This window comes from Sturnus vulgaris, chromosome 2, assembly GCF_052056855.1.
Source record: "Sturnus vulgaris isolate bStuVul1 chromosome 2, bStuVul1.hap1, whole genome shotgun sequence".
Taxonomy (NCBI): Eukaryota; Metazoa; Chordata; class Aves; order Passeriformes; family Sturnidae; genus Sturnus; species Sturnus vulgaris.
The window spans coordinates 70975897-70985603 of NC_142244.1; the positions used below are offsets into that span (position 1 = coordinate 70975897).

The 9707-nt window shown below is 34.9% G+C and overlaps 1 long non-coding RNA gene across 1 annotated transcript; it reads left to right on the top strand.

Annotated features, from left to right (window-relative positions):
- Nucleotides 1–403: 403 nt before the first annotated feature.
- On the top strand, nt 404–5712 carry LOC148224841 (uncharacterized). The gene is made up of 3 exons (XR_015801971.1): nt 404–995; nt 3460–3577; nt 4483–5712. It is a non-coding gene; the product is annotated as an uncharacterized LOC148224841 (long non-coding RNA).
- Nucleotides 5713–9707: the final 3995 nt, after the last annotated feature.

Genomic DNA, 9707 nt, shown 5'->3' on the forward strand with positions numbered 1-9707 from the left:
CTGTGGAGACTACAGCAGGTAAAAGACCGTAAGACTGTATGTATAAAATATGCTGATACTTGCAATAATTCTGCCTCAATCCAGCCCGAATTAATTTGAATTCTCTCATGCATTACCTACAGAATAATTTCCACAGTTTATGAAATGGGACATAGCAGATTAGGGTTTTCTTGGAATGAAATAATAGGCACATTCCTGGTGTGATATGTGATTTGTAAAGTTTGTTAGGAGAAAGGTGCCATGTTGATATCAGATTAACATGTTCTGATGATCCAAGTATCATCCTGTGAAATGAGTTGATATTTCTGTCTGCTATAAATAAAGATTTGTGTGTTTAGTTATACATTTTTGTTGCTTAACAAATGAACGTTTTTCTTTCTCATGGTTTTATTTTATTAATATATTCTTGGTTGATATTGATTTATATTTATATAAACTGTCTTAAGCAATTAAATTTTAGATTAAATTTTTTTTCCTGTTGTTTATTTATAAGCGTCATAATTTGCATAGGTGTATCAGTCAAGGTTAGCCAAGCTACTGCCAAACTTTCTGACTTGCTATTTATGATTGTCTATGATGCTGGCAACTCAAATCATAAGATGTCATTTTTGTTTCCTAATTAAAGTCTCAGAAGTAGCAAGTAGTTGCTGCCCACAAATTAGTTTGCTCACACATGCTTTACTGCACTTGTGATTAGAGGACATATCATACATACAAATATCCATTCTAATAAGACATTCTTCATAAAAAGCTTCATAAACATTGAACCATGAGATAAAAGCTTGACTGAGCAAAACATCTGTTGATGAGTTCCTCCTAGGTGCTTGAAAAATATTTGGCTGAGCCAAGCATCTACTGTGAGATCTAACTTGCAAGAAATGTTGTAAAATGTAAACAAGGCTGCAGTTTGATATGGAGCTTGCAAAGAGACTGTTCCTCAGTAGCTGAGTAGAGTGAACAGACTAAATAGGCCTATCTTCTGGAACCTGAGTAAGGTAAAACTTTGGTTAAATATTTCTTTTTCTGTGTAATTTTTTGCATGAGTTACTATTTGCCTGTTAAAGCCTCAAATTATAAAATGTGTGTCTATCTCTACTGTTTTCTGATTAGATGAGGGAGTGGTGCCTAATATCTAAAAATCTGTTGTGCTAATAACTATTAAATAATTGTCTTTCACCTTTCATTTATGTAGCTCCTAGATAAAATGAGATTTTAAAGAAAACTAGAATCCAACAATGTTAAGATAAATTATTTGCTATTGCATCTTGGAGTTGAATACACCAGAAAATACAGTTACTTATCACTCTTTTACTTATATCTGTTTTGTTATTCTATGTACAGGGCATATTCCTGCTAGGCTGGGAACATCAGTATTTAAGTAATATCTTCAATAATTCTCTTGGAACAATCATTGCTTAGCAGTTAGAAGCAAAAAGTGTGGGAGGCAGCTCTTAAGTACCCAGTTGGGGTGAGAAAATTTTGAAGAGCAGAGCTGGGAGATTTGTGGGGCCCCTCAGGCAGTTCAAACCTGTATCTCCCCTTTTAGGATAAGGCTCACAACATTCATTAAAAGAGTGAGCAGATCTGTATCCCATCATAATCCCTGATGCTGGGTCAGAATTACCTTGCTGGTTAAGGATTTGCCTTAGGAGTCCTTGTATTAGTTATTTTGTGACAACGCCAAAGTTTAGGAACAGAGAATGTTTCAGAGTACATCTTTATAGCTTTGCCATTCCCATAGCTACTTTTTTCTGATTAATTAGACTTCATTAATGACTTGGAAGCTGGATAGGTTGTACCTTTCTCTAAGAATCACATTTATAATGAGAAAAAAAGCAGAAATAATATATACAAGATGATACATATTTATATTTTATGTTTCAAATCTCTGAAAATCTGATGCCAAGTTTCAGCAGAGAATCTGACTCGTGTTATTGAAATAAGACTTGCTGCATTGCCCCCCCACCCCGGCCAAATAAAACAAACCCAAATGAAAATATAAAAGTAGTAGCTTATATTCATGAATCTTATTTATGTTCATTTATCTTCAGTGAGTATTTTGCATGAAGTGTTGCTAAAAAGATGACCTTATTGAATGGAAATCATTGGTCCCTACAGAGGAGAAGAAGAGGAAGGAGGATCTTTTAAAGTGACAGCTGATTTCTGCAATCTGTTAATGATTCCCTTGGAGAGTTTTTGAAAGCATCCTGGAGACAAATGAATAAAAATTACAGCATCAATAGTTTTCTCTGGGAAGGCACTGTTGCTGCAAAATTCCTTGTTCCAGGCAGACTGGGAGGTGTAATTTGCAAGCATTCTTCCCTGCAACCTGAGACCACATAATGTGGACCACATTAGCTGAGAGAGAATGCCCACATCCCTATGTACTGAGCTCATATGTCAGCAATTACTTCATTGCCAGCCCATTCAAGTTTGGAACATAATAAAATAAGCAGATGTGATATCTGTGCTTTAGTCAAGCTTGCAAGTCAAGGCCACCCTGCTAAGCATCCTTGATGGAGCTGAGTGAACCAGCGTGAGGGTAACAAAATGAGAATTCTGATGTAATGAAAAGCTAAGATTCTTCTTCACACTCAGATTTATTACAAAGCATTTCTAAGATGTATCAAAGATCACTGCTAAAAACTATTCAATCAAAAACTATAAGAATGCAAAGAATGAGGTCTCTGGGTACAAAGTAGGGGGGGAAAGGCATATCTTTGTTGAATACGTTCTGGGGTATTTAACTTCTGAAAGTTTAATAAATAGATAATTGTCACATCTTGTTCTTATCCATTTTCCTGAAAGGTACTGTCATCTAAAAACTCACCTGGTCATCACTTGGGGAAATTAATTGTCGCCTTTATCTCATCTAGTTTGTCAGATTTTGCCCTGTGGGTTTTTCACAAAGTTTTCCACCATTAATAATGAAACAATTGCATGGCGTATTTTTTCTGGGAAGTTTCTGACATGATGTTTATGCAACAAAATCACCTTGAATTATCATAACGTGTGGGCAAGGTAACCTAAATAATTTCCAATTTATTTTCAGCATATTTTTCAAAATTTGCAGATGTCTTTCTGTCAGTACTCTGCATTATGTTCTACAGCAAAAGTTTGAGACATTTGAGTGCCCAATTTAAAATATTTTCATGCCAAACCTGGCAAAACTAGTTTTAAAGCTCAGCTGAAATGTTCTGCATAGACCTGAAAATCTGTTTGCACTATGAGATCATTTGGAACTGCATAGTTAAAGTAGACATTCTTAAAAAAGTGGTCATTTGTACACTTGCATTTTGTACCTTAACTGGTCTATGAAGCATAACCTGTCTTTTCCATTTTCAGAGGGCTTTGATGAAACCCATGTAATGATTCCTCCTTATTTTCAGCTAGCAACTTAAATTTAAAATTTATGTAAAATATAATAACTATTTTCCTTTTTTTATTAATTCAATGCAGACAGTAAGACACAAATTATTTGCGATTGTAACTGGGAGACAAAAACATCCACAGGATTAATCTGTAAACCAACTAACCATCTATTAATAATTTCATATTCATAACAATCTTCTAAAAGGTAGGTCATATTATTAAACACTTTGCTTATGGTTTAAGTTCCAAGCTATAACTCAACAGATTACTGCACTTTTAAGAAGTTATCAGTAAATTTAAAATATATTTTAAATATGCAAGTTCTGACTTGCCTTGAGATTTCAATATTCATATTAAGACTCAAAATGGAAATTATTTCAAATACCTAATTTAGATCTATGAATATTTTAAAGACTAATTAAATGTGTAGGTTGTAACACAGTGCCTAAAGACTGTTTGCAAATGAGTGAAGTTAAATGAGATGGTCTCTGTATTTTCTCATTTGAAGTTATTTTAAAATACAGGTAATTTCTATGGAGTATTACATGGAGCTTTTTAGATTATGTTTTGTTAATTATAGCATATATAGAGAGATACATTTAAATAATAGAAATTACTTAGCATTTATTATTTTCTTAATACAGTAAACTGATGAATCATGTCTACATGGGGCTCTGGTGTGCTGTTTCAACCAAAAATGAGCACAAAAGCACAGACCTTACCCATATAAAATATTATAAATAATCATCCATACAAAATATTTAAATACTTTTTGACATTAACCTGTCAGGAAAAGGCACAGGAATTGGGGAGTTTATTTTACAATTTCTACTATGAAGGCCTCAATCATTCTCTCAGGTTGCTACTCGTGCTGTGAATAAATTAATGTTTGTCTGTCACAGAAATTGCTAAAATTACAGTCCTAAGATTTTCTTTCAGAACTGAAATAGTGGTATGTAATTACTGTCATTGATAGACTTATTTCATGAAATAAGAAAGAGAAATCTAAAGCAAGAGTACTGAATTGCAAATATTATATAAATTATTATGAATTGCAATTATAATTATAATAAATAATAATCCAGGTATTTGACTTTTCTATCTGCACAGCTGTAAATGCTATCAATCATGATGGCATCCATGTACCACTGTGAACACGAGGAAGGAAATAATGATCAGCCACAAAACATGGATTTTCCAGCTGCTTGAGCAGAGAAATGGCTGCATGGTATTTCTATAAACTTGATCATGCAGGTGACAGCACTGTGCTGAGTACAGCTCTGGTACTGCCTGGCTTTCCTCTCTTGGTCCAGCAAATGCTCTCTAAGGAAACACATGGGAATGGTTTGGTTATGGTGGTGAAAACTGTTACCATGCACATCAACCAGGAGGATGCTCTCAGCTAACTCCCCCTGCCCTAGCACCTCCTTGGAGTCCCATGGGATTCACCTTTCTTTGCTCATAAAACAAACCCCATCATTTTCCATGCTGTTTATTTTGTTCTTAGTCGAAAAGTTCTGAAACAATGAGAGTACTGCATTTTTAAAGTATGAAACCAAAAGCATGACTCCAAGAAGTCCCACAGAAGGCTTTTCAAAACTAAGCAGCCTTCCAAAAGGTTTGTGTCATACCTACCAACCTGATGTGGATGCAGGATATGCTATAAAGCATCTAAAGCATCTAAAATGGCTCTACTTGCTAATGATTGTGGGTTCAATACCAAATTCTCTTTTTCTGAGGGAAAGCATGTCTTCAAAACTGTGTTCTAAAAATTGGCAAACTGCATGAGCTTATTCTTGATACAATTAAAAAAAAACCAAAAAAACAAGTGATAGCCAGTAAACTGTCTTTTAAAATGACAATGACATTCTTAGTCACTTGCTTCATTAACCTTGAGACATTAAGAAAGGGAGAACTAATTGCTACAACACAAAATTTGTTTTTAGAAAATTATTTTGATTAATATCCCATTTTCAAATTCTGACCAACCCTTCATCTCTTTTCTTTCTTTTCCTTTCTTTCTTTATATTTTCATCAAAATTCTATCATATAGTATGTAATGGAGTTTTTCAAAGGTACAAACCATTTCAAACACAAATTATTTAAACATTGATAGTCTCATATCAAATCTAGATTTCGTCTGCCTTTGCATTTGTACCCCAATAACAGAAAGCATGGGGTGCAGCAAAATTAATTGAATCAATATTGAATATTTTCTTGGTATTAACTGGAAAGCATACATAAGTACAAATATGGAGGTTTTTTTTACTCTAAGTTAGATAAATACTAGGAAAATATCATTGCAAGCAAGCCAGACATATAATAAATCTTAGATTATGAGCAGACGTGTGTTTGCCTTTTTCTTCTTTCATTTGTGTCAATATTTCTTGTATCTCATTATATTCAGAATACACTGTTCTGAAATTAATCTAATTGCAATCTTGTCAGTTTTTTCAGAGATAAGTATATATCATACCCTTCCACCATAAAACAATTTCAAAGAAAATCTTCCAACTTTTTCAAAATGCAGGTGTACTATTGCACATATCTAAATGCCTACACATGTATTTCCTTACTCTCTATGCTTTTCTCAAACCATCTGATTAGAAATGGTTTCCATTTAAGATGCATTGCATCTAGCAGAATTTATTACCTTACTTAGAGCCTAAAAAATGGGTTCTCTTGTCCTTTTCATATCCAGTAACACTCAACTTGCATATCAAAAGAGCTTTTGGAGTAGTTCCAACAAACATCATGAAGCAAGCTTCTCTTAAAACTTAGTTGAAAATGTCTTCTTTCTTACTGAAGAGAGCTAGAAGAAGGAAATAATTCTTTTCCCAGTAACCCAGAAGAGCTGCCATCCACCCAACCTGTGTGACTCTGACTCAGTGGTGTGTTTGAAAGAGGTAGAATCTAATAGTTTCATGGCAATGTCTTAACAACAGATCTATCCTGCCCCATGTCAAACATGAAAGTTCAAAGCTTTAGGAAGCAAGAAAATAGCAGAGAAAGTAACACTACAACATAGAAATGCCAAGAAAAATCATTGAAGGTTCAAATTCTGGCTATTTTGCTCAAGGCTGACATGATTTTACTTCTAGCAGTCAGGTAAGTATGAGTCTTGTTGGGTAGTGACAATAGTGTCACTAAAAGTGCCATCACTTTAAAAAGCCATTTCAAGTCATACAAAGTTCATTGAAATACATAATGTGAGCCTATATTTTTAGGAGAACATTATTCAGATCGAAAGACCCTGAGCATGAGCAATGGGATTTCAGATGTCTTTTAGTTGAGTCTAGACACTTGCCTGCTTAGCATGCTGGCTGTTTTCAATTCTGTTCTGAGACATCTCCCTGTACTGTGACAATGCAGATCATTCTCAGGAGATGTTTTATTACATTATGTTACTTCATCACATGACTTTCAGGCCTCTAAGTTCTTTATATGGATTAGTCTTAAACTGATCATCTCTGACTGTTTTACGTGAATTATTTTATGCAAAATGGAATTTAAGCATCATTCTGAAAGGAATAAAATTGCTTTTTGCCATTCTATTTCAAATATATTCTGTCGTTGTATTGACAATCAGCTAAAGCAACAAAACCCAGGCTATTTCTAAAAACATTTGCATATATTTTAATGTAAGGCAAGACAGCCTGTGCTGAACAGAGGTGCCATAATATTGCTGTGCCATAATATTTCTGAGCTATGGGCTAAACAGGGAGTCCACCTGGACTCTGACCTGTTGACCACCACTCTCTAAATGCAATTTATTACTATCCAAGATCTATTTACAATCTATTTACTACCAAATGCAATGCAGGTTGCTCATATGTTTGTAAAGTCGGTTTCCTGGGCCTACATTTAATATTAGTGAACTCAAGCACTTTTTTGTGGATCCTCTGATCCATGCCAGACATCTAGCAATTCTATGATTAAAGAACTAATGCACTGAAATAAATGTTTCATTTACAGCCCATTTTACCTGCAAAATGTTTATTGCAATACAATAAAGACTTGCTTGGGTATCTTACAGAGTTAAGCATGTCTTTGTTTTAGCAATTAATTTGGGATGTTGTAGTATTTCCGTGAAATATCACCAAGAAAATAATTTATTTTTCACTTAACTAGTTTATAAGCCTTTGTCTGCACCATGACCTTGTAATAAGTGTGGTTAACTGCTGTCTGTTGTCAGTCCGAACAGTTCTCTGATGAGTAAAAGCAAGTGTCAAATTTGTACCTCACTATTTATTAAACTGCTGTATTATGTGTCAAACATCTTTCTGAAGTTTGTTATATGTTGTGATTTAACCCCAGCAGGCAGCTCACCCCCACACAGCTGCTCACTCACTCCCCTACCTGCAGGATGAGGGAGAGAATCAAAGGAGTAAATGTGAGAACACTCATGGGCTGGGATAAGGACAGTTTAACAGGTAAAGCAGAAGCCACACATGCAAGGAAAGCAAAGCAAGGAATTCATCCACCACTTCCCATGGGCAGGCAGGTGCTCAACCACGCCCAGGGAAGTGGGGCCCCATCACACAAACCATACCTTGGGATGACAAATGCCATCACTCCAAATGTTCTCTTCTTTCCCCCCAGCTTTATATGCTGAGCATGACACCAGTCAGTAAGGGATATCTATCCCTTGGGCCGATGGGATCAGCTGTCCCAGCTTTGTCCCTTCCCAGAATCTCGTGCACCCCCAGCCTCCTCACTGGTGGGGTGAGGAGCAGAGCAATCTTGTTTCCATCAGAAATCCAAAATACAGCCCCATACCAGCTACTATGAATAAAATGAATTCAATCTCATCTAAAACCATCACAACATGTTAAATACAAAACTCAAATCCCAATTTCACCATATTTGTTGTGCCTCCCTTCAGGAGCTTCTGACTTTTTAAAGCCAGATCACATATTTGACTTTGCAATTGAAATATACATTTATATAGGGTATTTCTTGCTGCAAAATCAGAATTGCCAGGTATTTGATTGGTTTTTTCCTACCTTTTTTATTAAATTTGATCAGGATTTGGCATCCTAAACTCCAATATTCTAAGGCACCTTTCCTTCAAATTAGTCTTACTGCCAGTTTGAGACAATGCAATGATAAAGCCGAAGCAAGAAGGTTTGAACAGGCAAGACTTTAAAAAGAAAAAAAAAATCAACAACGTTAAAGCTTCAAGAAATAAGACCTGAAATATTTATTCAGAGAAGTGTGCCAACTTTTGAGCTTTTGCTCCTCTGTCAGAATTGTAGGTAGAGGTGGCACATACCCGGGAGTCCTGACTTCTGTAGAATCAAAGTAGGCAAAAGCAGCTGTAAGCCTGCTATCCAAACACTCAGTAAATACCTAAGTTTCTGAGGGCTACATAAATATGCTGCTTCTAATGAGCACCATTTTTCAAAATAATTTTAGTTTCAGAAGGCTGAACATTTTCATATAAGCAGCAAAGACTCACACAGTGATCCTTGCTACAAAGTTAGAAGTGCTTAAAATAAAGCATGGGTTTTTTTGAAATAGAATTTTGAGACACTATAAATGCAGAAAAATGGATCATATTTTCTTAAAATCAGTTCCAATATTTAAATGCAGTCTGCTAAGCTATATCTTTTTCCTGGTTTTCCTCATTTTTTAGTTTCTCTTTGCAACTCAGCACCTTGGTATGATATATAATCTCACAATATATTACCGTTTTCCTTTCATTATAATTTCCAGTCGTACATACTGTCAATTTTAATTTCTTTACAATAAAAATAAAGAAATTATAACATTTACCTAATGGGGTTTATTTGGGTTTTGGTTTTTTTTGTAGAAAGGTAAAACGTAGGTTTAGTGACAAATCAAATAAATGATCAAAAAGAAGCTCTGTAAAACTCAGCATAGCTCTAGAGGTAAAGGGATGCATTGTACATTTAGGAATAATTTAGTTCAAGATATGGTAAGGCTTCAGATAAACATAGGAACAGTCTCCTGTACTGGATTTTTCAAATAATTTAAATAAAGGCAGTAGAAATCTGTCAGCGGTGTCCCATCCAAAATAACTAATATATATATGTCAAAATGACAGGTTACATACTAAAATTGCATTTCAGATCAAAATATGTTCTTGGTTACAGATGAGTTATTATTGAGTAATTTAACTTGCTGAATACATTCTAATGAGAGCAACTATAAAGGTTTCACGGGATAGTGGCATCAGTTGTAAGATAATGTGAGACTTCCCATGTTTCCTGTCAAGTCAGTGTCTCTCACTCAGCACTACAGTGGGGTCAAGAGGTGAGAAAAAGCTTGTCCACATATCAGATAAAAGAGGTATAAAACCATGTTGCAAA